This window comes from Protopterus annectens, chromosome 3.part0 (genome assembly GCF_019279795.1).
Source record: "Protopterus annectens isolate FY-2018-M chromosome 3.part0, PAN1.0, whole genome shotgun sequence".
Classification (NCBI taxonomy): domain Eukaryota; kingdom Metazoa; phylum Chordata; order Ceratodontiformes; family Protopteridae; genus Protopterus; species Protopterus annectens.
Window position 1 is genome coordinate 1652470998 of NC_056731.1, and position 25999 is coordinate 1652496996.

The 25999-nt window shown below is 40.3% G+C and overlaps 1 protein-coding gene across 3 annotated transcripts in view; it reads right to left on the reverse strand.

Moving 5' to 3' along the window:
* DPYS (dihydropyrimidinase) overlaps nt 1-25999 on the reverse strand; it is a 779854-nt gene that overhangs the window by 24455 nt on the left and 729400 nt on the right. Inside the window, exon 10 of one of the 3 annotated variants that reach the window (XR_006364013.1) lies at nt 1287-1340. The exons of the other annotated variants lie outside the window; for them this stretch is intronic. The gene's annotated coding sequence lies outside the window, so the exon portion shown is untranslated. The remainder of the gene's footprint in view (nt 1-1286; nt 1341-25999) is intronic. 3 annotated transcript variants of the gene reach the window in all.

A 25999-nucleotide genomic window follows, 5' to 3' on the forward strand; every position in this document is an offset into this window, starting at 1 on the left:
GCATTTGATTGTAGAAGTGGAATATAGTGCTGACAACAACTGATAACAACACCAAATACACCAACAATCACTGAAGTTTATCACAAGTGTATCATCGAAAGCACTAATCTATTAAAGGAGCAGGCTTACTGGAATATCTGATTTTTAGAATATTTTGTTTTTTACTATTGTACCAGATGTTGACCAATTACCAAATGACTGTTGAACCTGCAGTGACGTAATGATTATTAAATAGTGACTGTAAAGTAACTAGATATGGTAGCTGTACAAATGGAATTGTCTTCTCATGCTATATTGCTGCTGTTATTGCAGATACTCACTGCTTGTTATTTAGTATGCTATGTTTTAAGTATATATATATATATATATATATATAAACACAAGCTAAGATTGTAAAAAAGGTGTTAAAGATGTATGTATCTTAGGAGTGAAAATTTAAAATTTCCCACATAGGTCAGAAAACAATGTTTTAGCTAGCAAACTTGCAATGATTGCTAAATAATATATTAAAAAAAAGAGTTAGCCTGCTACAGCAAGACAAGAACTTCATTCATGTGGAGCTTTAAAGGACCACTACAGGAAAAGAATTAAAAAATATATATTGTGCAACTTTTCCTTATGTTTGCCTCATTGCAAACCTGTATGTACCAGATAGAAGTAGTAAATAATAATTTTATTCTGTTTGTACCCCTGACTGCCCTCCTGGGGGCAGACATCCCGATGAGAGTTAATTTAGATCTAAAGAAAAATCTAGCTGCAGGTCCACTGTATCTGAGATTATAGTACCCATACATGGACTGTCTCATTAGAGTTACATTCACTTAGAATGGAAAAGCAGAGATGAGAAGCTATTTTTCAGAGGCCTCAGTAAACGTATAATTCACTGTCATGCAGTGCCTCTTACAAATGTGTTTGCTGCTGATGTGTTGCACATTCTGTGAAAAAGGATTCCCAAACTACCATCTCTTTGCTGAGATATCAGCCTATTTTTAGACATTTAACTTTGATCTGTTTCAGTTTCTTCTACAGTTTCTCCTCCCATATCCCATCCCCCTGCTAGCAAGAGTATCACATTTCCCACCCTGCAAGGTTCAGCTATTCAGTCAGCTTTGCATGACAATACACATCAAACAGACTTGCTTGCAGTCTGTCTGTTGTGTCAGTAAAAGTGTTCCCTCATTTCTCTTAATCCTGTCATCTGAATAGCACTTTTACAGTAAATTGTGTTCCAAAATGCTTTTTCTTGATCCTTGATATAAAGGAGTTAAGTATTCCTTTACACATACCTGTAATATACACTCATTACAATACATCTTGGTCACTGACAGACTGAGCTCTGTCTGCAAAAAAAAAAAAAAAAAAATTAAACTCATTTTAAGAATAAATAGAATTTATCATCTATCTTGTTTTTCCTTATGCATACTGTCATGGGACAAGACCAGCTTATTAAAATGTATATTACTCTGAGTTTATTAATGATGCTATAACATGATTGTTAAAAAAAGCAAATATAATTTGTATGCAGGGCTGGGAAAAATACGGCTTCATAAACCACAGTATTGCTGTCTTTTACACTGTATTCTTTTAGTATGTAATAAGAGAGAATAGTATGTGTTGCATGTGGTGGGCGGCTACAGTGGTACAGTGGTTAGCAGTGTTGCCTCACAGCAAGAGGTTCTCTGGTCCAATCCTGGGCTGGGGTGCCTTCTGTGTGGAGTCTGCATGTCTTCCCTGTGGTCACGTGGGTTTCCTCCAGGTGCTCTGGTTTCATCCCAAAGATGTGCTGCAGGTGGACTGGACACTCTAAATTGGCCCTAGATGTGAGTGCATGTGTGCCTTCTGTGGAAGGTTGGGCACCGGGCTGGCAACTTGACACTGTAATACTCCACTGCCTATCATGAGCAGACAGGGGATCTGCTGTGGTGACCCCTAACTGGGAAAAGCTGAAAGAAGTACATGTTGCATGAAGTGAGGCATGTAGTTATTACAAAATTATTAGCCAGGCTAGAAGTGCGTTTTTGGCTAGGGCAGGTTTGAAACATCCAAAGTTAATAACAAGAGCCCTTGGAAGCAGGTGGATCATGTATAGAAAGGTATTCACGTGAAGTCCGAGGTGAAAATCACGAGGGATGAGGACATCTGCAAAGTTTTTCATTTGTCAAATTAACTGTAACGTAATGACGCTGCCTGACCAGGTTAGATAAGAAAATGTATAAAATTACGGGTTGTCTGTAAAGTGAGAATGCTTCATCAAGAACTATGGAGACTGACTCCCAGCTCTGTAAGAATAAAATGTCTGTTTGCACATCCTGAACTGTTGTTCCTAACTGAAGGCATACAAGGTAAGTTTGTAATGTTATTTATTTATGACTATAATAATTTGGTGCTGTTCTGTGGATCTTAACTTTGGTATTGCTGTAGGGCAGTTCTGGAATAGGGCCCATTACAGATTTTCTGTGAATTCCACACTGCTTTGTATGGCATAGTCAGACTCAGATGTGCAGCTATTCAGGGTGTGCAAACATACTAGCCTTGGCAGGGAAACTGTTTTGTAAGGGGAAAAGGGTTGGTTTGCATTACTTTTTTTAGACTAATTTTAGCAGATGTAAGTAAATGACTGTGTATGTAGTATAAGTGCATGCCTGTGTTTGTAGTATAGGTGCATGACTGTGTTTTTTGTTTGACTGAGTAGTTGTAAGATATATAAGTAATAGTGGGAGGACCCCACAGTAAATGAGTATAGTAAATGTATGTGCACATACATTAAAGGACAAATTAACACAAGGAGGCACCTTGTGTCGAGGGCGATGTATGAGAGAAAGAAAAGGAAAAGTTAAAAGATAAAAATAAAGTTAAAACAAGTTCATGAGCCCACCGCATGATTGGGGACGTAGACTGTAAAGTTAAAACAAGTTGATGAGCCCACTGCATGATTGGGACGTAGACTATATAAGTTCATGAGCCCACCGCATGATTGGGACATAGACTGTAAAGTTAAAACAAGTTGATGAGCCCACCGCATAATTGGGACATAGACTGTAAAGTTAAAACAAGTTCATGAGCCCACTGCATGAATGGGACATAGACTGTAAAGTTAAAACAAGTTGATGAGCCCACCGCATGATTGGGATGTAGTCTATACAAGGTCATGAGCCCATAGCATGATTGGGACGCAGACTATATACTGTTTAAACAAATTCATGAGCCTACCGCATGATAGGACTAGAGGTATGTGTTGTTGAAATAAATTCATGAGCCCAAAAGCACACTGGGCCTTAAGAGTGTGATTGCGTGAAAGTACCCTCAGAGTGTCTGAAAGAGTGGTCAGTTCTGGACACAGTACCTATCTGCCACGTTATCCCGACCACAATTCTGGAGCAGTAACTTTTGAGCTCAAGCAGGGGGGGGGGGGTGCTGTGGGAAAAGGCTCTCCTCTGCTGCTGCATGCTGACAGACCTCCTATCTTTCCCTACTTGTATGGTATGTGGATTACTACAGTTATTTCTTTTTTTTTCGGAACTGCCAGGATCCAGGAGTTGTAAGATAATCCTAACATTTTTATTACTGATTTATAAAAATAAAAAAAATGGGATCAAAGATAAGTAAGCAAGATCAAATCCCTGAAAAGGGATTATCTGCATATTTTATGTATTTTAATTATGGGAAGGAAAGTTTTAAATATCTGCATGACTGACTTCAGCTTACTAAGAATTGTTCTGGTGGGGTATTTCCATTACATGGAACTTATGATAAGACTAAATTGCTGACACTGAAAGGCATTTTGGAAGGAAAAAAAGCAAGGTAAGTGGGGAACAAATGACATAATTTTATTCTTGGTACAGTGAAGCACTTAAAAAGGAGTCAGCATTAAGAGGATTGCAGGATGTTAATAAGAAATTGTTGCAACAAGTAAGAGGTTAAAGGCAGTACAGACCAGTAAAAAGAGATATCTTTATCCTGTCTTAGGAGCAGGATTGGAACAAACTGACGATGGACAAAAAGCAGAAACTAAAAGGATGATAATCCTCCAGTAGCTACTGCACCCCCACCCCCACATGCACCAGTACGGGTACCTCCTGTACAAGACTCCATTGTTTCTCAGACCCCTACCTTTCTGTCTACTGTCCAATGGACACAGTTCACGTGACACTGGCACATCTCAGACTGGTTCCCCTGTTCAATCTACATCTTTTGAACAGGCATCTGCAGTCGAGGGGATTCTTCTTCCTATCCTTCTCAGATAGCTTCTGCTTCCCCAACAGTGGCATTTAGTATTGGACATTCCTGTACCTTACCATACATGCTCACATGACAGAGTACCACAGCAGATTACAACCTCTGCTAGGGGATCTATTGGCACCTCTCAGGGAAATTTTGATGGCTAACAATAGGGAACTTGTTCATCGTCCTTGGACATGTGTAGATTTGCATACGTCTAAAAACTTTCCAAATATTAGACAAGATCCATTAAAATTCAAAGAAGAATTAAAAACTATAAAAGAATGTTACAATCCGACAGATTTATGTCAACTGCTGAGTGTAGTTACTTCAGATGAAATAAGAAATCAGTTACTGGAAAAGGTTGAAATAACAGATTTCACTCTCTTACGGAATGCATTAACAGATAAACGAACATGATTGTTAAACAAGATTATGGATGTGTGTCAAGTTAGGACTGACTGGTCTAAAATACAGGCATGCAAACAAAACACAGGGGAAGCTCCTGCAGACTATTTTTTGTCACCTTGAAACAGTATTTGCTAGACATTCAGGAATACCAGACCCAGAAGAGCAAACTAAGCCAGCTTTTGCAGCAGCCTTTGTGCAGGGTCTGCAAGTATAAATTCAACCTAGGGTTCCACCTGTGTCCCTCTTGGATAGGAGCTATAGGTGCTGATCATGAAAACAGCAGTCTAACTTGGCTTGTCAGGGCCCTAGGGCCATTTGCCTAGTAACTTCCTATGATTTTATAAATATAAATTTACATTGTCTCCAAAATTTCAACAGCAGACCACTAACACACACATTTGTTATCATGTGACAATGGTATCCTGATGCTATCATTACAGGAAAACTCCAACAGTAGCAATAATTCAAACACATATATTAGTACTGCATACCTTTACCGTCACAGAATTAGCCCTTCCCTCACAAGTCATCAATACATTGCCATATCAGTAGAATATCCGCTAGTAATTACTTTAAAGAGTGGTTTACAGGTTGACCATGAAATAAGGCATCATAACACACACACACGTCTCAGAAACTGTCTGCATGGCATAAGTCTATCTCAGAACTTTCCATGTATCACCAGTTCAACTATTAAGGCATCCCGCTGTAACCTTGCAATACTACAACTGTTCCGAGAGACATCATTTCACTGGAACTATGTAACCTTTAGAAAATATACAGTTCCACATAGTAGTCATTTGTAACATCACACAACTATCCCACAAACAACATAGATTCCCCATCACCACTTCATTACACTTCTGCTTTAACTGTTCATGTTAATCCTTTGTTGTGAAATCACTTTTATCATGAATCACTAGACACCTGGAAAGTCATATTCAGCTACCAATGCAATTCACGATCACATTACATTACATAAAACTGCATCATCATAATGTTGATCGTTGTGACAAAGCTGTTAGGCCATAGACATGAGAAATCAGCATCACTTTCATCTCTTGTCCAGATCAGCAGCATCAGTTGGTGCAAAGGCATGAAAAATGTCTCAAGCCCTTTTGTAAATGAGGAGATTCAGATAAGGAGTATACTTATTCAATTTAGTAAATTGAATATTGTAAATAAAAGATATCTGTGTATTCCCCTCTACAAACAGTTGTACAGAAACAAAGAAAGTGAAGTTCAGCATTAGGATGAGATGGGGAAGTGGCACTGCACAGCAACTGCAACTTTGTATGGAAATCAATGAATAAGTACCTCAGGTTAGTGCATTTAGCAAGGCAGATGCCATGTGTACTTACGGGCAGAAATAGCCGTCAGTGTTTATCTTATTCAGATTTGCTTGACAAAACTGGAGCAGAAAGTTGTGCACTGTGTAACTGTGACTGTGCTGAAATTTTATTATCATACACATTTAGTTGTTACAGCAGAGATCATTTTGCACAGGAACATCAACAAAGCAATTGTGATGATAATACTTTGGAGTATACACAAACATCAACTCATATGTACAAGAGGGATGGGCCATGGCTTCAGAAAAAGAAAAGGGTGCAAAGGGCAAAGTTTGGGTTTTGAACAACTGAGCTGTACCATCAAAGTAGAGGAAAGCCTGCAAATGTACAAACAGCCCATGACAATAACACTGCATAAAGGCAAAGATAAGAGTTTCTCTAAGTTTAAAAACAGAGCAGTTATGCAGATAAGACACCATTCATGTATCTTAGCAGCTACAAGTGCGTAACTTGAGAAGCCTGATGAACAATGACTATGGATTTCGGTACAGGAAGGGGCAACACGAGCTAACAGGTATCATGCCGAGGAGATGAATTAATTACGCAGACATCACAACTCACCAGTTGATAACATTCAATCGACCATTCAACAACGGAACATGGAGGAGGTGTGATGCATATGCCTGTGAACCCTAAGTCAGAGACAATGGCTTAGCATATTCACAATAATCTTAATAATAGCATCAGATGAGGCAGAGGTCAGTCAAAATGCAACCTAACACTTGTCATACGGGGATTTTTAACTATCCTACCATCAAGTGGGCAACCTACATGAACCTTTACTTGCACAAAAGTTCCTTGACTTTGGTAATTCAAATGCCCTGTAACAAATTGTACAAAACCCTAGAAGTGGCACACATATACCTGACCTGGTGTTTCACCAGCATGAGAGACCTTTGCACTACCATAAGTGTAGAATCTTTGTTAGTAAAATCAGTTCACAAGTCAGTCACCTTTGAAGTAGCAGTAACTCCAGAACCCAGAGGTGAAGTCAGATTAAAAAATTTCAAAGCAATTATAACCTTAGAGCGGTTGGCATAAACGATTTCCAAGTCCCAGTCCCCACAGATGGTCTTGGCAACTATACTCTGATGTCCTGTATCAACACTTATACAAAAGTATAGACTCGATTGTCCCAGATAAGACCAAAGTTAGAGTCTCAAGGAAAAACAAGCCACCCTGGTGGACAGCTGACATAGATAAACTATACAACAAGCTTAAGAAGCAGTTGTCTAAGAATACCAAAGGGAGGTCCCAGCACTAGAAAAGCACCCTCCTAAGCTTAAATAAACAAATAAGACAACATATAAAATCATCTAAGGGCAACTTTGAGAAAAAAAAATAGCAATCACAGCTAAGAATAATAATAATGTAGGTTTTCCAGCTTCCTTTAATGCCTGCAGCATGTTTTCAGACATTATGTGCCTACAAGGTATTAAGATTCTATCATGTATGCAGTTAGTCATAGGTTTTTGGGGGTTAGGATGTAGCCAACATCTCTTGTCTTGTATGAATATGTCTGGATGTGAGGAGGCATGTGGTAATTGTCCTGCAGTCTCATGGTATTGATATCAAAAGTAGCACAGTGGATAGTGTTGTTGCCTCACAGCAAGAAATTCCCTCATTTGATTCTTGGCTGTGGGGGCCTTCTGTACGGAGTCTACATGTCCTCTGTGTTCATGTGGGTTTCCTCTGGGTGCTCTGGTATCCTCTCACATTACAAATACATGCTGTAGGTGGACTTAATACTCTAAATTGGCCATAAATGTGAGTGTGGTGTGTTAAGAAATACTACAAAAGGACCATCTACCAGGTAGTGCAAACATTGCCTCTAGAAGACTGTCACTGTTGAAAAGACACACTGACCCCAATGTGCAGAATAGGAAACAGGGATTCTGGATGGCTGGATTTCCAATTGAACAAAAACTGCTGTTGCCTGGGTCAGAGAAGAGTCACCACAGTGATATTTGTAGAGTCCTTATGTATCTTCAAAATGGCTCTGGATATTGTTAGAAAAGGATCGTTCCTGTCTAAGAAAATGAAAATTTGGTTTCCCTGTCTTTCTGCATGAAGTCTTGGAGCTGAAATTTTTAAACTGGCTGTTAGTGGTGGTGAAATGATTTGTTAGAGATGTTCCTCACAGATAAATTCCAAGAAGATCCCAATTCAGTTTCCATTCATGAGAGTCTGTCCTGGTCCTGCCCAGCTTCTCTGCCACAAGATTTTGTGCTGAATGTATATAAGATGCCTGCAGAGTGAAATTGTGCTGAAAATTTATATCGGAGGCTACCATGGTTAGTATAGACAGAGGGTATGATCCTGCATAGTTTGTGTACCACATCATTATGGTGTTGTCAGAGAACACTTGTAACAGCACTGAGAGCACAGATAACTGACAGTGCTAAGCTAAAATGAAAAAAAAAAAAACATGTAAGTTGAGCTAGAAGTTCTGCTATGACTCACTCTCATTCTTAGTCCAAATGGGAGTAAACAACTTGAGAAGTACCTCCCTGGACTACATGAAGATAGTCATTATGGAGCTCTTGGGCTATGTGCCCCATGCCAGTGTGAGCCTAGCATTCTGCTCTCTCCAAAGATAATGCCACAATATAAAAAGAAAATTACTGACTTTAATAAATGGCTTTGAGTACAGTATCGTTTGAATGGGCTACAATATTTGCCAGCATGTGAGGATATGGCTGATAGACCACACTGCTGCCAGGGATGGTCTGCACCTGGCCCCATCTGGGATTCTGAATATTAGTTAAAATGCTGTCCACCCCATACTTCCTTTTTTAGAAATTTGTCAACTTGATAAACCTACTGATATAGCGAAGCCAGCTCAAGAAACCATGCCATATCCTTGCAAGTATTGGTCCCTCTCTATGACCCTGGAAAACCATAATACATACTTAAATATACTGGAGAGAGCCCCCATTCGATTCAATACCATACTCAAAAGTGATTTTAATTGCTCTAATATAAGGACCCACTAACATGCAGGCTATACTTTGTATATGCAAACACCATGGACCATTTAGTCTGTACACCCACTAGGGGTGCAAATACTGACCTGGTCCTCACAAACATGGCAGAAATATTTCACCCTCCCCCAGAGTAATGTCCTCACTGTTCTGGGCAGACCATCAGGGTGTCTTCTTTGAAGTAAGGGTAAAAACAGACACACTAGCTAAACCTGGAACTTTTAGGTATTATTCTAGGGCAAACTTTCTCCTAATAACTGACACTCTGGCCAAATGTTAAGCTGCCACAAACTATGAAAACACTGCTGCCTATGAGGAATCATTCATAGAAACCCTGTATAATCATATTAACAGGTGCATAGAGACAGCTGTACCTACTTGCATTAAAAGCAAGATCAAAACATAAGTCATCCTAGTAAAATCTCATCAATGAGGTATACAACAAAAGGAAGAAATGCATGCCAAAAAGTAATAGGTACTACATCCAGCAAGGTAAAACTCCCTCATCAACCAAAACAAGCAAGTTGGTGAGCTAGTCAAATCTAACAAAGACATATCTGAAGTAAAATTAGCATCCAAGGCCAAGGACAATCACAAAGCTTTCTTCACCTATGTCAACCTCAAAGGCAATACAAAACAATGTGCTGAATTATTTGTAAACAATGTCATGCCACCTGTACAGAGAAAGAAGATATAGCTAACCTCCTGGCCAACAAATTCAGCTCCAGATTTAATCCCCCCTCACTGCCTGATGTCCCTCAGGAAATGCCAATATCCATAACTCCATCAGCTATCAAAGAAAAAGCAAGTACTCAAATGGCTCTCCAAGGCCAAGAACATAACATCTGTGGGTCCCAATAATACCCATCACAGCATGAAACATGGGCTGCTGGGCTGACTATAATCACTGTTTAACCACACACTCCAAATTGGATTCATGCTAAATGAATGGAGGACTGCAACACTTGTCCTGGTGCATAAACATGGGTCATTTGAGAACCTGGCAAATTATTGACTCATAAGCCTAAATAGCCTGATGTGCAAAATCAGGAGAATAATCATTGCTAGCCTGAATGATGACATAGATAATCTATAAACAATTGACCCATATAATTTCAGGTTTGTCAAGTGTAGCTGTTGCTTACTTCAAGCAGGTCAACAAAGCAATGGATGAGGGTGTAATGGTGCATACTGCATACCTCGACCTGGCCAAGCAATTTGACACAACATTCCACGAGGGCATTTTAGAATGGCTAACTACGCTAAGTATGAGCCTGTACATAAACTACTGGATAGCCAGCAGGCTTAAACAAAGGACCTAAGAAGTTCTAACAGGGGAATCTACCTCCACAAAGCAGCCAGCACTGGGAGTGGAAGAAAGAGAGAGTGCCATCGGGATGGACATGTATTTATATCAGCACTGAACCACAGACCCTGGAACTGTGACTCGTGGATCATACCAATGACTCAACATGCTACCAAGGACACAAGGTAGCTAGGAGGCATGAAATACAAAGACTGGATGAATATGCAGACTTTAGACAGTTAGTGAATGTTGCACAAGAATGAACTCTAGGTTCACAGGGTCATACATTTGTACTAGGCTAACTACCCTTGTGGGCAATTTTAAGCCAAGCCAATTATCCCATGTGAGAATCAAACCCTGCATGCACCTTGTCTCTGTAAGCTAAACACCTTAAGCATTATGTCAACCTCCCACTCTAAACCTTAATGTACTGCTGAGTCCATAGTAATGAACCAGTCTGCTGCCCAAAACATCAACAGCATGTCTGGGAGGTGTGGAGTACAAGGCCCTTGTTTTACATCCCTCTGTGCATGCAGCCTTGGTTGATGATAGCACAACATATAGCAGATGCATTCTAATAGCCTTATTTATGTTGTGAGGATAATAACACCTTTCTTCTCAAGACCATCCAAGGAATATATTGTTACCACCTGTCCCACTTTGCAAGGGACAGTCCCTCTTTGGGCAGTTGTGTCCTGACAAAAAATTGTAAAAATGGCAAATGTCCTGAGATTTTAGGAGAAAATTATTTCTTATATTTTATGTAATAGTTGCATAAAACAGTTATTCTGTATCTGAAATACCTAAATGTTATAAGAAACAGAATAAGCAACTAAAATGCTACAAGAATAAGCTTTTATTTAGGCAAAAAAGTTAAGTTCTGTCCTTTGTACTGGCCGTGGGTATGTGTCAGCCTGTAAAATCTGATGTCTGTACCAAAAATGTCCCACTTTGGCCATTTGAAAAGGTGGCAACCCTAAAGGAATATCATGCCAGGATTATTTACTAAAATAAATCAAAAAAATTAACTGAACTGAAAGTACCCAAGACACTACAGCTAATACTATGGCGAGATTTGAGTCTGTGTTTCTCAGATAGCCAACAGGTCTGAACTCCAGACATTGCAAGAGCAGCAAACCAACTGAGGAAGTACTGCCCTAAAATAAATGCACATAAACTGATTAATTAGAATTGGAAATATATTTTCCCTGTTAAAAACGAATTAATGAAGTCAATGAATGTCAAACAAGATTCAGTATTTTAGAAAGAAGCACATAAATCCTTAAGACAAAAAAAACAAAAAAGGATTCTTCCCCAATATCTTTCTACATTTCCACGTTTCTGTATAAGAATATGGACAGCAAACTGCAGTGCACCATTCTTATCATTACTCTGATACTAAACTAGACAATTTCAGGTGACCAGCACAGACGAAAATCAGCCAAATTCTGTGGAATTCAAAAAATGTTAATGTATCTGCCGCAACAATAAACCATTTGTTAGTGCTGTTCACCCGGGACACCCAATAAAAATAACATTATTAGCTTGCCCATTCAAAAAGAAATATTATTGCATTTTCTATTTGCTGTATACTTAGAATAATTTGGAAAATATTTCTCTTTCAACAATCGCACATCCATGTCAGATCTGGGCACCTCACAGTCACTCCATTTAAGAGGGCTGGTCTCAGCCATGCCGTGCTACGTCATTCTCTTTGACACAACCCATGCTAAACACACACTGAGACAAAATGTAGCGGTGAACCATGCGGCATTGCCCACATCTCCATAAAACAGTGCTGCAACAACTGTGGGCCACCCAATCTGCAGTTGATGTCAGTTCAGGGCACATAACACTTGTTGCAGCAAGCCCATTGCACTGACATGTCATCCCTAAACAGGGTTGGTGCCAGTGCAGCTCAACTACATTGTTCAACGTTACACTCTCACACCAACACACTCTCACACCACCAGCAGAGCATGCTGCCTTGCCAACTTTTCCACTAAGCAGCAATCAAACAGCTACACTTGGCTGTTGCTGCTGATATTACCTCAGGAAAATAAACCTTTGTCACAGTAAGCACACTGCACTAACACCAGACTCACCTTCAACAAACTAATAGTCAAGTGTTGCTCTGATGTGTTTAACTCAATTTACACAATATATACTACACACACACACACACATATATATATATATATATATATATATATATATATATATATATATCTTCACAAAAACATAAGTTCATAGGTTCATACTAGTTTATCTGCCCTAGGGCATTTATAAGCCTAGCCAGAGTGTGTTTGGCTTTTGCCACCCATTTTAAATTAATTTTGCTATGCCCTTTTTTGAGGTTAGTATACTGTGCCTCTGTCTAACAGTGACACAGAAGTGATGCCCGGGGTAAACTTACAATCTCCCATCCACTCATCAAGATTCCTCTTGAAGAGAGTCAATGAGGGACTCTGCCTAACCTGGACTGGGATTTTATTCCAGAGTGAAGGGAGCCTCTGGGTTATGAATCTCTCCCTCCAGCATGTCCTATTTATTTCAGTGCTGAGGTTCAAGTCTCTCGAGCACGTAGCTCGATGGGATTTGGATTTTCTGAGGTGCAGCATGTCCATTAATTCCGGGTTGGACATGGCTTTATATGTCAGGTACAGATCGCCTCTGAGCAGGTGGTATGCCACTGAGTAGAGCTTGAGTTTCTTTAACCGGGCAGCATATGGCATCTGTTTGAGCCCTTTGATCCTCTTGGTGAGGTACTTTTGGGGTCTTTCCAGTTGCTGCAGGTGTCTGGTAAGGTACATCCCAAAAGGAGCATTGTACTCAATTATGGGCCTGATGAGGGATGAGTAAAGAGGCACGATGACCTCCCCTGATCTAGATGTGAATCCCTTCATGATTAGGTGGGCTATATAAAATGTTTTTCTAACCACTTTGGCCACGTGGTTGTCAAATGAGAGATTGCTATCAACTTGGGTCCCCAGGTCCCTAATTACTTCTTCCAGATTTAATGGATTACCACCTATGTGGTAATTTGTGGGCACTTTGTTTTTGCCAAAGGGGATGACTATACACTTTTTGGCGTTTAGCTTGAGGCCATAGCTCTGGCACCAGTTGTCTGTTTCTATGAGGCCCTTTTGTAGGATGCTTGTGTCGGCTGGAGAGTCGATTATGGCGCCCAGTTTGCAGTCATCTGCGAACTTGGTCAGCCACAGTCCTTCTGTGTTAGCCTGTACCTCCGAGAAATATATACCGAACAAGAGAGGTCCCAGGACTGAGCCTTGTGGGACACCACTTGTAACTGGTTTGGAGTCTGACATGGCTCCAGCAATTCTAACCATGTGGTTTCTGTCCTTGAGCCAGTTTGCAACCCATCTAGTGACATAGGAGTTTATATTTAAGCTGGTGAACTTATCTATAATGCCCGAGTAGGGTATTGTATCGAAGGCTTTTGCAAGCTCCAGGTAGGCTGTGTGGACCACCTTCCCCTCGTCAATGGCCTTGGTGACTGTTTCAAAGAAATCAATCAGGTTTAAGAGGCAGGATCTGCCCTTAACAAAGCCAAACTGGGTAGGATCCAGTGTCTGTAGGTCCCCAATATCTTTATTTATGAGGTCCATGATGATCCTTTCCATAGATTTGCAGACCAAGCTAGTCAGGCTTATGGGGCGATAGTTTCCAGGATCCGTTGAGGCACCACCTTTGTGGAGAGGGACCACTGTTACTGTACGCCATTCTTTGGGTACATATCCTGTAGTAAGGCTGAGATTGAACAGTAGTTTTATGTTTGGGTTTAGTTCTTCTTGGAGTTCATGTAGGACGCAGCCCGAGACACCGTCTGGTCCCATTGATGCTGTGTTTTTTTGCTTTGTGGAGGGCGGCTCTTACCTGAGCATCTGAGATGTCAGGGGGCAGAACTCTGCTGGGATAGATATTTGCCCTTTTGGTGGGGAAGGTGGGGGAGAAGTTTGCGCTGAACCTGTCAGCTAGGATGTTGGCAATGTCTGTGGGTTCGGTGTATTGTTTGTCATTTTGGACTAATTCTGAGCATATCTGGGAATTCCCACCCAGGTTCCTAACATAACTAAAGAAAGCATTGTGATTATCCTTAGTGTCCTGTGCAATTTTTCTCTCAAAGCTGGCCTTAGACGATTTTATGAGTGCCCGTAGTTTTTTGCTAATACTGATTAGAGATGCCTTCCCTTTTTGGGATTTTGCTCTATCATGTAGTAGCTTCCTCCTTCTATTGTATAGTTTGTTTATGGCTGGGGTCCACCAGACAGGACGCCTAAACTTGGAGGATTGGGTCTTGGTTTTATTTGGAATTGCATGATCCATGCATTCCTGAAGGTGTTCATAGAATGCATTTATAAAGGATTCTACAGTCTGGGCCGTATTTTCCACAAGCCCGGTTGCTTTGAAGGATTCGACCTCGGTTTTGAGGAGTGTGAAATTTGCTTTAGAGAAGTTTTTCACTGTGGTTTTCTGGCCAGGGGCTGGGGTCGGGATGTGAATATCTAGTGAGATTAGCTTATGGTCTGATCTTACCAGTGAGGGATACACTTCTGGTCTGGAGCATAGAGTCCCCATGTTGGTGATGATGAGGTCCAGTATGTTTTCCCCTCTTGTGGGAGTGGCAATAAGTTGTTCTATAGCATTTTAGTTTATAAATTCTAGGAACCTTTGGGCTAGGGTGCTGGAGCTAGAGTAATGCTCCCAGTCTATGTTAGGGTAGTTGAAGTCGCCCAATATAATGGTGTTTGGAGAGACCTTCATATTTTCCAGTGTTCTCAGCAAGGCCGAGTGGGATTCCTGGGTTTGGGAGGGTGGTCTGTAGCAGACTATAAACTGGAAGGCAGTTTTACCCACTGTTAGTTGCACATGGATAGTCTCTGATGCTTCGTGCTGTGCCACCAACCTGGAGGTGTGGGTATCTTTGACGAATATTGATACTCCCCCTCCTTTTGTGGTTCGGTCCAAATTTTGGGGCCGAAAAACATGGTATGAGGTATAACCTGGTAGTGCTGGGGTGCTCTCAGGAGCCTTGAACCAGGTTTCTGTTACTGCACAGATATCAATGTTCTCCATGCTAAGGAGAGTTTCGAGTGCGTGCATCTTGAGGTTTAGACTTCTGGCATTGAGTAGCATTACTCAGTTTCTTATCCATTGTGATACCTATGGAGGTGGGTTTGTCTTTTGAGCCTTGCCTAAAAAAGGCACTATGGGGGTGGCAAGAGCCTTTACCAATATCCAAAAGCCCAGGGGTGACAGGTGCAAGCCGTCCCTAGCAAAGCATCGTGGCTTGTCGAGCATGTCATCCCAGGCAGACAGGCATTGGATCAGACTTGCAATATAACAGTATTTTTACACACTTATACCTGTCTGGTGGACATATGCAATAAATAATTGCTATAACAAAGAGAAAAAAATGCTGTCCAAGACCAAGAAGGGCAGGTGCCCAATTGGAAGCAATGTCTCCTTAGCTTGAACAAGCAAATAAGAGCAGTAATGAAATCCCCCTAACCCTAAAGTCTGTCACTATCGTACACTTACCTCAACATTTTGGTGTTCTCAGCATCGGGCTTGTAAACTGTCTGTTATCTCAGTTGTCGATCTTCTGCTCTTGTTGTTCTACTCATTGGTGTTTTGGCATGTCGGTGTTACACACACATATATACATACACACCTGCACGATATGCATATCTATACATTAAATAAAAATATATATATATATTTTTGATGTATAGATAAGCATATTCTACAGGTGAGTATGTATGTATAGATAAGCATATTCTACCAGTGAGTATATATATATATATATATATATATATATATATATATATATATATATATATATACGTATATATATATATATATATATATATATATATATATATATATATATATATATATATAAATATACACACATATATACACACACACGGACACCCACACACGTGTACATGCATAAATATATGCACACACTCTTTTATATATATATATATATATATATATATATATATATATATATATATATATATATATAAAATATATATGAGAGAAAGATAGAGTGAGGGATTTATATAATGGCCATTTTGCATAGGGACACCAAACATAGCAGGATTATATCCAAAAATCAATGCAGATGGACCACAAGGAAGGGTCATGGCTTCATCAAAAGGAAGGGGTCCAAAAATGTAAAGTTTTCACTTTAAACAACTAATCTATCACTTCAAAGTACAGTAAAGATAACAAATGCACAAATTGCCCTTGGCAACAGCAGTGCATAAAGACACATCATCATAAGGCATTCTCAAATGTGAAAAACAGATCAGTTCTGCAGATAAGACAGCTTTCATATCTTTCGGCATCTACAGATGGCTAACTTGTGAAGCCTAATGAATAACAAAGACTGATGCTCACAACAGGAAAGGGCAAGCAGAGCTAACAGGTATCATGCTGAGAAGGTGAATTGACTATGCATACATCACGACTCCTCAGTCTAACTTCAATTCACTACTCATCCACAAAAGATGAAGGAGGTGTTATGCATATTCATGTGAACTCTAACTCAGGCAACTGCTTAGCACATTCACAGGAATCCAAACAATATTTATTTATTTTACATTTGTTGACCGGGCTAGTCTAGCTGGATACATTTCCATTTTCAGTAGAGGCCCGGGGAGAAAAGCTCCACATAAATTTGAACAAAAAACGTTACAATAGACAAGCAAATGGACAAAATCATCATAGATGAAAAGACAAATAAAAAATATAGTACCCAATAACAGATATATACAAAGAGAGGATCACATTTCTAAAAATAACATTAAGTAGCTGAAATAACATCAAGAACAAGGCACAAAACAGAGAGCAAAATTGATTAATAATATTATAAAGAACTAATCTTAGTAACAGAAGGAGAAAGAGAAGCACTAAAATAGGAGAGGAGGAAGGGAAGCAGTATAAGAAAAGAGAAGGGAAAGTTGTGAGAGATTAGCATAGAGGAAAGAAGAAACAAAATACTCTAAAAGGAGGTAGACTGAAGCAGATACAGTAAAGAGAGATGGAAAGTAAAGTAGTAGGAAAATGCAGAGTAGTAGGAAAGCGCAGAGGAGGTAAAGGATTAGTCAGGTTTTGAACAGGAACAGAGCCAGTGGCTTTGGAAGTAATCTTTGATTTTGTGTTTAAAGAGAGGCAGAGATGTAGTAAGTGTTATGTCGCTAGGAAGCAGATTCCAGTTCCTTCCTACAGTATTATTGAAGAGAGAGTCACCGGCAGAATTATAAGTCTTTGTTATAGTAGCCATAAGTTTACTGGATGAGCGAAGGGAGTTTAGGTTGTTATAAGGGATTAAAAGTTTAGAAAGAATAGGGGTTTTGTTTGGTTGGTATAAGATTTTATGGGCAATAGTGAGTTGAGGGATTAACAGAAGGTTTTGTAGTTCAAGCTAGCCTAGAAGTTTCAGGTTAATACAGTGATGAGTTCTAAAAGGGTTACTAGTGGCAAAACGGGCAATGTTGTTGTAGCAAGTAGCCAGTTTGTTAAGGTTGGCTTTCTTAAGGTTAGTAAAAATTGGTGAGGCATAAAGAAGAGTAGACAAAAGATGAGAGTGGGCAATCTTGGCTCTGGATGATGATGTTAGGAAAGGTTTAATTCTATATAGGCTTCCTATTTTTCTATTGACTGTTTTAATGGTGTTGTTGATATGCTGGTCAAAGGAGAGGTTGTTATCAATTGTTATTCCTAATAATTTTGTTGTTGGATCAGGAGCAATGAGAGTGGCATTATTTGAGGAGATGGTGAAGTCCAAGGGGGTGGACCTAGTGCTAGGAGAGAAAAGGAGAATTTTAGTTTTTTTGGCATTGAGGAGGAGGTTGCGTCTGGTGAACCAAGTTTCTACAGTGTTGAAGACATTTTGAGTAATAGATGAAAGTTCATTAGGAGATGAAGCAGAGCAGATAAGGGTGGAGTCATCTGCATGTTGAATGCAGGTAGATTGAGGAATTGCTAAGTGAAGATCATTGATGAACAGGGAGAAGAGAAGAGGTCCTAGAATGGAGCCCTGAGGTACACCGATGGAACGGGTGTGAGTGAGGAAATTTGGTTTTCCCAATGAACTGCTTGCTGTCTATTGCCAAGGTAGGATGTAAACCAGTTAATGGCAAGATTATCAAAGGAGAGGGATGTAAGAGTGTTAATTAAAATGGAGTGGTTGACCATATCGAAAGCTTTAGAGATGTCAATGAAGAGAGCAGAAGAGAGAAGGTTGTCGTTGCGGTTCCTGTTGATAGTATCTACAAATGATAGGAGAGCAGTGGTAGTACTGTGATGTGGTCTGAAACCGTGTTGACAGTTTGCTATTATGTTGTTTTGAGAGAGATGCTGTAAAAGTTGTTGGTGAATACATTTTTCCATTATTTTTGCTAAGGGAGAAAGGAGGGCAATTGGTCTATAGTTTGAGTACTCAATGGAGTTTCCACCTTTATGTAAAGGGATAATATGGGATATTTTCCAGATGTCTGGGATGGTTCCCTCTTGGATTGTCCTGTTTATAAGTATAGATACTGGATATGCAATTTCTTTGGCAGCTTTTTGGAGAAAAAGTGAAGGGAGCTTGTCAGCAGAAGGGGTACAAGGCTTCAGTTTGTGGATAAGTCTAGAGATGAAAGATGTAGGAATAGGTTGTATTTTAAAGTTATTTGAAGGGTGTCTTTGGTTTATAGGTGGGCTGGAGTTATTAGTGCTAAGTTGTTTAGCTAGTGATAGAATAGTGTCAGTAAAAAAGAGTTGAAAGCATTTGCAGTGGGGTGGGGAGTATCTGGTCGGCATTGAGAGGGTGGGAGTTTTGGATGTTCCTGGGAGAGGAGTCTATTTATAGATGACCAAAACTGTTTGGGGTTGTTATGATGAGTTTGTTGAAGTTTGCAGTAGTAGGTTTTTTTGTCAGTAATTATTGCTTTTTTAGTCGAGTTTCTAAGTTGGCGGAAATGAAGAAGGTCAAGGGAATTTCTATGGTTTCTCCATTTCGCCCAGACTTTATTTCTGGAGAGAATTAGCTTTTTAGTTTCTTTAGAGACATGGGGCAATATTGGGTTTCATTCTGATGGTGCGTTCAGGAGCATGTTTGTTGAGAATGGATAAAAAAGTGGTATTAAAGTATGATACTGCATTTTCAAGGGGAAGAGATTTCAGGGGGCTCCAGTTGCATTTGCTGAGTTCATTTTGAAATAGGTCTATGTTAAAATTTTTAGTAGAGCGTATTTTTTGAATGTTAGGGGTTTGGGAAATCAGTTCTTTCTCTAGAAAGAAAGGTTAATGCATGATCACTTAGATCATCAGGCAGGGTTCCTGCTTTCTAGGCGTTTGATTTTGTTTATGAGTATCCAGTCTAAACTACTCTCTTTATTGTTAGGCTTGTTGATTCTAGTGGTTGAAGTAATAGTCTGGGTGAAACCATATAGGTTCATATGAGATGAAGGATTATCTGCATTGATAGTGTTCCAGTCAACATTGATGTCACCTAGAATTATAGTTTCTTGGGGGTAAGTAGTAGATACCCAGCTGAGAAAGGGTTCTAGTATGGGTATATTGTTTCCTGGTGGTAAGTAGATGCAGATAATGTAAAGGGATTTCTTGGTGTTTATTTGGAGTTTTGTTATGATGGCTTCTACTTTGCAATCTGGGGTAGGATAGGCTGGAAGAGTAGAGATATTAAGCTGATTCTTAAAAGAATTGCTACTCCACCACCTTTACGTTTTGGTCGGTCAAGTCTTATTATGCTATATCCTTGGGGTGTGATCTCAGTGTCTTTTGTTTCTGGTTTGAGCCAGGTCTCTGAGAGGCACAGAATGTCAAACGAATGAATATCATGGAGGGCATGTAATTGAGCTATTTTGTTATTTATACTATGAATGTTTAGGTGTCCAATAAGGAGGGAGTCATAGATTTTAGGTGAATTACTTTTGGGAGAGGGATAAGCTGGCCCAGGATTAGGGTGGATGTCTCCATCTTGTAATGTAAGAAGATTAGGTTTAGTTATTAAATGGTTCTTTAGAAAGATTAGAAAGAATAGCATCAGAGAAGACATGAGAAGTACCGTAGAGGAAACCATTTTTTAAAACTAAGGATACAGATTAATACTCAAGTCAGGCTTGGTTCACAATACATTTTCTTTCGCTGGCCTAGATAACAGCCATGTTTTCCACAAGGGCACATGAGAGCTGAGTCTAGCAAAATTCATATGAAGCCAGCACACATCACTAGCATATGCATGTTTCCATACCAGGATTGCTATTGCCCCAACAATTCTCTGTATTTATCATGCTTACAGCACATAATGCTCAACAGACACAGCCACAGTGTACCATCCAACCTTATCTTTTTCTAACCTCCCCACAGAAAGATGAAACAGGTATGGTGGACCATGGTTGCAGGTGATGTCCAATGTCAAAATATATATCATTGAAAATGACCACCTCTTGAGGATTAGGCCATTCACTACTTTGATTTTCTACATCATAGACAGGCCCACAATTCATACAGATTTCAGCCAAAACACGCTATAATACCAGACAAAAAGAATACCACCATGGAAGAAGTTGGACTTTCACTAAGGGAAATCAAGTCAGGGAAAACAGAAGGCTCAGTAGATGTCACAGTGGATATGGTAAAGATGCTGTCTGAGATAGGGGAGAATTGGCTGCTGAAGCTACTTGTAGCAGTGTGGAGAGAAAGGCATATCCCAGGGGAATGTAAAATAACTCAATTCTATTAATAATAATACTAAATATAATATAACTCTATTACATAAATACCTTATTATATTATATAATATAAATATTAATTATATATAATACAATATCATTATAATTATTATATTATATAATATAAAATAATAATAATTATTGATTCTATTAATGTAAAACAAAAACTGTAAAAAAAAAAATAAATATAAGGTGAAGGATCAGATGAGAAGGCAAGAAATGTGGAAAATGCATCAATATAGTTGCAAGTGGTGGGGATGTTGGCATAATGCTTTAAGTGTTTACCTTACAGATGCAAAGTACATGGTTTGATTCTCACATGGGGTAGTTGGCTAGGCTTAAAATGTTCCACAAGGGCAGTTAGCCTAGTACTAATCTGTGAACACTTCTATACAAAATTCCTGAAACAACGTCTTGTTGACCTCAAAAGCAGGAATAGTTAAGGAGAAGTGAATTTAAACCAAAAGCCGAAAGGTTAATATTGGAGTCCCAGGATAGTGGATCACATACACGTTGGCTTACAAAGTCCATTGAACATGTGGGAGAAATAGATAAATGTAGGTTTTGCAAAAAATAATAGGAAACAGTTGCACACCTTGTTACTGGTTGTGATATACTAATTGTAGAAGGACTGTAGTAGTTGGAGCAATAGGTCCTATAAATCTACACTCGTATGTAGCTATGTTACCGATACATGCAACTCCATGTGAATTGCAGAAGGAGTCACTACTGGGCACATTGTGCATGCTGCATAGAGCACTTCTGGCTAACAAAGATTGAAACACTACAATTTTCATGAACTTTAATCATACTTTAACTTAGGAATGGGGTCCATTCCTGTAATGGTTTTAGAAACCCGAAAGACTTGAAGTAATTAAAAAGGAATGAAGCCAGACAATGTAACAAACCTACTAGCTGACAAATTAAACTCCAAATTTACCCCTCACTCACCCATCAACCTTACCTCAGGAAATACCATCAAATATTAGTCCCCGTGCCATCACTAGGGAAGAGTTCCTTAAGGTTCTCTCTAAGGCCAAAAACACTGCATAAATGAGACCAGACAATATCCCAGTATGCCTTCTAAATAAATCTATCTGGTGCTCTGGAATTGCCATTTCACTATATTGTCCAAAAAGGCTTTGTGTGCCATGAATGGAGAACAGCAATCATCATTCCTCTGCACAAGGGTGGGTCATCTAAACATCCTGAGAACTACAGACCAATAATTCTCGTATACAAAGCCATGGAAATAATGACCATGGAGATGCTCTGTAAGAACCCTCCAGACACTGGTCCCAGCCCAGTCTGGTTTCGTCAAGGGCAAGTCATGCCTACTCAACCTGGTGGACTTCTTTGAGAAGGTCACCAAAGCAATGGATGAGTGCAAAATGGTTCATACTGCATACACTGATCTGGTCAAGGTATTTAACACAATCTCCCACTCAGGCATTACTGACAAACATAAGAGGTTAGGTACAAACCCCTCTGTCACCCTGTGGATAGCCTGCTGGCTCACAGACAGGACCCATGAAGTTAGAATTGTGGAGTCCACCTCTACAAAGAGGCCAGTCACAAGTGGAGTCCCACGGAGATTGGTTCCGAGACCACTCTTCTTGAGTATTAACTTTTCTGATGTCAAGGCCAATGTTAGTGGTCTCTGGCAGGCTAACTTTTCAGATGATTGCAAATTAGGCGCTATCACTGAATTGCCACTAACACAAATGTTCTCCAGGAAGGGCTGACAGAGAAAAACAACTGGTACTAAAACTAAATGCCATAAAATGCATTATAGTATCCTTTGGGAAGTCATTCACCCCTAGTAACTATCATATTGAAAACAAACCCGTATAGCTTGACACAGTACTCAGGGACTTGGGGACAGACAGACAGTAATGTCTACAACAATGAGGAATTCATTCTATGTTGTGCAACTTATAAACAAAGGTATGGCATCTAGGTACAAGCATGTCATTGTTCCACAGTATTTGGCATTCATGACACCTATCACTGAGTACAATGCCCACTTTGCTATGTACCGAACCAGGTGGATTCAACAATTGGAACATTCACAGAGATTACGCACAAAAAGAATATAGGGCTACAACCTGACTCCCAGGATGCAAAGTGTAAAGACTTCTCATCTTTTTGAGGGATCTTTTAAAACTATATAAATCTATGTTAAGCAGGAAGGGAAGTCAATCCAGAAGTAGATAAAAATGAGGCAGCAAGTGAATGTACCAAAAAAAGGAAAGAAAGAATATAAGGTGCAGGAGCAGATGAAAAGACAGAAAATGTACAAAATGTATGAATATACCTGCAAGTACAGAAAAAGTACAGTTGTGTAAAACCTTACCATAACAGTAGATGTCCTTGCCTTCACTGCTGCAGTATTCATAACATTCAGGATTCTCTGCTGTGGAAGTCCGTCATCCGGCCAGTACGCGAAAGACTTCCTGTTACATTTAAGGTACACCTGAATGTCATTCAAATGCTCCTTGTGTACCTTAGGGCATAAAGGTAGGACCCCCCAAACATCTCCAACGCCCAAGTGAGAACTGCTCTCTCCAAAGCAAAAAACACAGCATCCATGGGACCTGATGGTGTCCCCGGCTGTGTGCTCCACAAACTCAACGAGGAATTAAACCCACAGCTAGGACAGCTGTTTAATCATAGTCTTACCTCTGGATACACACCCAGGAGTGGCGCACTGCAACTGTGGTCCCACTTCACAAAGGCGGTGCCTCCACCGACCCTGGAAATTACCGGCCCATTAGCTTGACAAGCCTTATCTGCAAAGTCATGGAGAGGATCATAATGGACCTCATAAATAAAGACATAGGGAATTTGCAGACTTTGGATCCTTCCCAGTTTGGCTTTGTCAAAGGCAGATCATGCCTTCTAAACTTGGTTGACTTTTTCGAAACAGTCACCAAAGCCATTGATGAGGGAAAGGCAGTCCATACAGCCTACCTCAATCTGGCGAAGGCCTTCGATACAATACCCCACTCGGGTATCATTGAAAAACTCATCAGCTTAAATGTTAACCCATACATCACAAGATGGGTTGCAAACTGGCTGAGTGACAGAACCCACAGGGTCAGAGTTGCTGGCGCCATGTCAGACTCAAAGCCTGTCACAAGTGGTGTACCACAGGGCTCAGTCCTGGGCCCACTCTTGTTTGGCATCTACTTTTCTGAAGTACAAGCAAACACAGGAGGGTTATGGCTGACAAAGTTTGCAGATGACTGCAAACTGGCGCCATAGTAGAAAACACATCTGACACAGATATCCTTCAGAAGGGTCTCACAGAAACGGATAACTGGTGCCAGAGCCATGGCCTAAAGTTAAATGCCAAAAATGCATAGTCATACCCTTCGGCAAAAACAAGGTTACCCTAGCTACCAAATAGGTGGCAATCCACTGAGCACAGAAGAAGTTATCAGGGACCTGGGGACCCAGGTTGATAGTAGTCTGTCATTCGACACCCATGTAGCTAAAGTAGTTAGGAAGACCTTCTACATTGCCCACCTTATCATGAAGGGATTCTCATCTAGATCAAGGAAGGTCATAGTCTCCCTATACTCATCACTCATCAGACCAATGATTGAGTACAATGCCCCATTCGGAATGTATCTGACCCGACACTTGCAGCAGCTGGAGAGGCCACAAAAGTTCCTCACCAAAAGGATAAAGGGTCTCAAACATCTGTCCTATGCTGCCCGACTGAAAGAACTCCAGCTCTATTCAGTCACTTACCGTTTGCTCAGAGGTGACCTTTGCCTAACATACAAGGCCATGTCAAACCCAGATTTGATGAATATGCTTCACCTCAAAAAATCTAAATCCGTCAGAGCCACAAGGGCGGGAGACTTAAACCTCGACACGGCTATTAATAGGACATGCTGGAGGGATAGATTCATCACCCAAAGACTCCCTATGCTGTGGAATAAAATCCCGGTATATGTGAGGCAGAGCACCTCGCTGGCCTTGTTCAAGAGAAATCTTGACCAATGGATGGGAGATCGCAGATATACCCCAGGGATTACCTCAGTGTCACTGCTCAACAGAGGCACAGCAAAATAATGGGTATAGTTCCCCATACTAAAGGGGTGGCGTAAGCCACAAAACTATGGGCTAGGCTTGTAAATGCCCTCGGGCAGATAGCCTAGTATGAACCTATGAACCTATGAACCTAAGGTAATGTTCAGGCTTGCCATAAACAGAACTGATTGCCCTAATAGGAACATCAGTCCAAGGAACTGGAGAGACAGAAAGGCCAAAGGGCAAAGAAGAGAACTGAATGTGCCAGGAAGAAACAGAGAAACATAAAAACTTCCCAAAAAGAGGGCGGATTGGAATATGGAAATAAGCATCCTTGAGACCCAGAGATACCATATAGGCCTGAGGGAGCAGTAGAGGAAACAAAATCTGAAGAGACATAATCGAAAAGGAAGGCACTCTTTAAAAAATAGTGTAGCTGAGAGAAGTCTAGAATAGGTCTCTAAGCACACACTTTTCTTGGCACTAGCAACAGCCTGGAGTAGAACCCTTTCCTCCTTTGGGACACAGACACCTCTTGAATTGTACCTGGAGTCAAGAGAGTTTGAAGAACCTCTGGGAAAAAGGAAAGCTGTTCCTGAGGAGGTTGAGGAATGCCCATAAAAGAAGGGTGGGGATTCCACACCATGAAGTAGCCCTGACAAATGATCGACAAAACCCAAGAATCTTGAGTGATGTGAAGCCAAGCAGGAAAAGAAAAAGAAAGGCAAAGAAAAAGGGGAATGTGGCTGGGAGGAAACGAATAGTCATACAGCACCTGGTTTGTCTGGAAAGGAAGGCTTTGGAAACCTGGAAAACTGAGTAGCCTTTAGCAGGAGGAGCCCGTTTGCCACTCTTCTTACTTTTGTAGAATGGCGGGAATGTCTAAGAACAAAGGCAGGCTTAGCAGGA